Below are 3858 nucleotides of genomic sequence, written 5' to 3'. Positions count from 1 at the left end.
TAAACATCCAAGTCATCTTCATTTTCTTCTGGAGCATTGATCAACTGATCCCATTCTTCCACAGAGGATTGGTACCTAGTACCTTCTGACATCCAGATGATCTTCCCGTCTGGGTAGAAGTGGGCAGTGGAGCAAAACGGCATGCTTAGCTCATCATTCCACTTGGTGAGCTTCTGGGCAACAAATGTATCAACTCCACATGCTTTGAAGCTGTCATATACACCTGGATAGTGATCTTCATTCTCCTTGATGTACTCCCAGTTAACCCATCTCATGTCACAGACAATAGGCTTCTTGTCAAGCAAGATTGTCTCATAAAAGTCTTGCTATTCCTTAGTGTGAAACATGTAGTCAACAACAGTTCTTCTCCTGACAGCATATGGATCAGACTTTCACCATAATCTCAGTCCCGAATCCTTCCTGATTTTCATGTTCTCTGCAACAGGATGTGCATCATTGTGGTCAGGGATCTTGGGCTTTAGTTTTCTCAAAACAAGTGAATCATCTTCTTCTGCAGCTTCAGACACCGGAGCCTTGTTCTTCTCCTCAGCTGGAATACTTCTAGTGTTCCTCTTGGGTTTAGGCTTTTGAGCTGGAGCAGCAGCCTTGGGAGCAGCTTTGGGCTTAGATGGAGCAGCCCCTGATCTGATTGCATCTCCCATGAGCTTCTGAGCTTTGGGTGCTGGAGCAACATCCTCTTCCTCTTCATCTTCTTATTCTTCAGAATCTCTCCTCATGGAGGGCTTGCCAAGAACTTTGGCAGTAGTTGTTCCTTCCCTCTTCTTTTTCTTGTCCTCACCAGCTGCTTCTTCTTCAGATTCAATGGTGAACTTCATAGTTTCACCTGTGGCAACCTTCCTGGGTTTGGATGTAGGCACTCTCCTGGCAGGTGCCTTCTTGTTCATGCCTGGTTTAGTTGCAGCAACTGTGCCATACTCCTTTTTCAGCACCTTTTTCCTTGAAGTGGCCTCATCCTCAACAGCCACATAATCCTCATCTTTAGAATCTGAGGTTTTCTTCTTCCTTGTCCTGGTAGCTGCCTTTGGCAAATTACTAGGTGTCCTCCTGCTGCTCTCATCATAGATACTTGAGGGACTAGTGCCCTCACTCAATTGAGCTTGCTCTTTAGACTTGTTCTGGCTATCACTTTGATCAGACATCTCTGCAAACTCACTGATAGTAGACCCTGTGAATAGACATAGATGAGGTAGAGTGGATGAGCATCACAAAGTACAGAGGTTTTGCAAAACAATTGAGTCAAACACTTAGTTTTAGTTTTCCACATAAAGCATTTCGGAGCTACCAATTTGTAAACTCGGTGATACCGAAGTAGCTTTTGGAACCTAAACTAGTGAACTCAGTCAGACCGAGTCACAGTTCGGTGGCACCGAGACGGCTAGGGTTTCACAGAGAATCGAACTCGGTCACACCGATTTGCAATTCTTGGTCAGACCGAAAATCGCATGTGCAATGGCCTAAGCCAAATCAGTGAGACCGATTTGAACAACTCGGTCGGTCCAAGATGAGTTTGGTGGCAACCTAACCCTAAATTTTCAAAGCAAATCTAATCTACATGATGTTTTTGCTGGACAGGATGATTTCACACGTGGCAAGAATCATGGCAAAGCAATGTGCTATGAATCAGAGTTAATGAATAGCAAAAAGTATCAAGTTCATACCCTAACTCGGCGGTGAATTTGCTACGGTGGCAACGGCGGGGCAGATTGCCGTTGACGGCGGCGGAGACCAATAGCGAGAGGTCGCTAGCGGCAAGAAGACGATCCGGAGACCCGAAGAGGCAGAGCAGATTACGCACGGGTGAAGAGTTTCGGAAAATTTTCCAAAATTTGACCCGTCAGTATATATAACCTGACCCTGTCGGTGTGACCGAGTGGAACAACTCGGTGGCACCGAGATGCAAAACTGCACTGCAACTCGGTGTGACCGAAAGGTTCTAATCAGTTGCACCGGGATTGAAAACCTAGATCAACTTAGTGATCTCGGTATGACCTAAAAGGGTGAATCGGTCAGACTGAAATGCACAAAGAGGTTTTGGAAGTTTAAGTCTATGATGAATCGGGGACTCCGAGTGCTCCTCACACGGAGTGGTTCGAATCAGACTTGATCAAACTTTGTGATGTAGCATGAATAGAGTTTGAGACGAGAAAACCATAGATAGCTAGAGAAGGTTCTTAGGCATTCTTGTCCATCCACTTGTCAAAAGGAAAGAGACCAAACAATCAAAACAACAAGTGGATGTCCTTGAATGAGTAAAATATGCAACCAACATGCTCACACAATAAAATGGCAAATGAAATACGTGGCAAAGCATGCACAACCAATTCTAGCATCTATCAAACAATTCGCGATGACTAGGTCATCTATATATGATTATATTGACTTAGGAGTCAAATGAGAACATTTGATCATAGGTCATACTCATCGTTTAAGCACAAGTGGGGTTACCACTTTTACATAACGCATTGTTGTGTTCACACCATTAGTGTTGATTTAGCTCAATTCTTTAGAGTAAAGCTCCCCCTAGATGTGAGATCCCCCCTAAGAGGGATGATTTAACCTTGGTTTTGTCGATGATGACTTCATGTAGATGTTGAAGATGTCGATGCTCAATGTTGTTGATCATTTGGAGCAATCCATTGGAGTGAGTTGCACTTTCAATACCTACACGGGTTAGTCCCACAAGGAACAAACAAGGATATCCATAGACATAGAGTGATGCACAAACAAGATGATGTCCATGAAAGCATTAGGTTACCTTGTCCCTTGTCTTACCAACAAGAGGGTTTGTGACTCCTTGAACTAGTGCAAGATGTGGAAGTGGATTGCACTTGTCCTTGCCAAAATGATAGGAGTGAAGTATGTTGGCGGAGTCACCCTCAAGAACTCTCAAGTTCTTCTTTGGGATACACATCATCTTGATGGGAATCCTTGGAGTTGTAGTCATACTTAATGAAGTAGAACTTCATGTAGTCTTGGGAACCCACTTGACCAAGGCCTTAGGAGCTTCTTCAAATGCATCAATCTCCTCTTGAAGCTTGTCCTTGCCTTTTTGCTTGTGGTCTTGTGGTGGAAGATCATCTTGAGCTTGTGTTCCTTTGAAAGAAGTAGGATCACACTTCTCTTGTTGAGGAACAAACTTCATCTTGGGGTATTGATCCTCTTCCCACTCAACTCCATTGGCATTGAACTTTCGTTCAAACCAACACCTTGATTCTTCCAGTGCCTTCCTTGCTTGCGTACAATCTCCTCGAATTGCTTACTTCCAGCAAGGCTCTTGTAGACATCTTTCTCTATAATTCCCTTCAATAAGCTATTTTCTTGCTCAAGTGTAACTTGGCTAAGAGAATCATTAGTGGAATCAAGAGAACTACTAGAAGCAACAACATTGGATTTAGCATGATTATTGTTGCTACTAGAAGAAGAATCTTTCTTGTTCTTGTTACTAAACTTGACTTGTGGCGTGTAAGTAGATAAGAGTAAACGCTTGGCAATGTAAGAACAACTTTCTTGCGAAGATCATCATTGATTTCCTTTAAAAACTCATGCTCTTGCTCAAGGTTGAGCTTTTCAAAGCGTAACTTCTCATGAGTCTTTAAAAGTTCTCGATGATCTTCCAAGATAGTTTCATGAGCTAACTTAAGAGTGTTTAGTTCTTTAGTTAGGCGCTCAATCTTCTCCTTATCATTGTCATTCGTTTTATCTTGATTAGCATGATTAATTGACGTTTCATCATAGTATTCATCACTAGAGTTGTCAACAAGTAAATCATCATCACCTAACAAGTCATCTTCATCACTATTGAAGTCAACATACTCGAGGTGTGATACCTTTGGGCCT

The sequence above is a fragment of the Triticum aestivum genome, chromosome 5B (assembly GCF_018294505.1).
Source record: "Triticum aestivum cultivar Chinese Spring chromosome 5B, IWGSC CS RefSeq v2.1, whole genome shotgun sequence".
Taxonomy (NCBI): Eukaryota; Viridiplantae; Streptophyta; class Magnoliopsida; order Poales; family Poaceae; genus Triticum; species Triticum aestivum.
Note: the sequence above shows the minus strand (reverse complement) of the source record.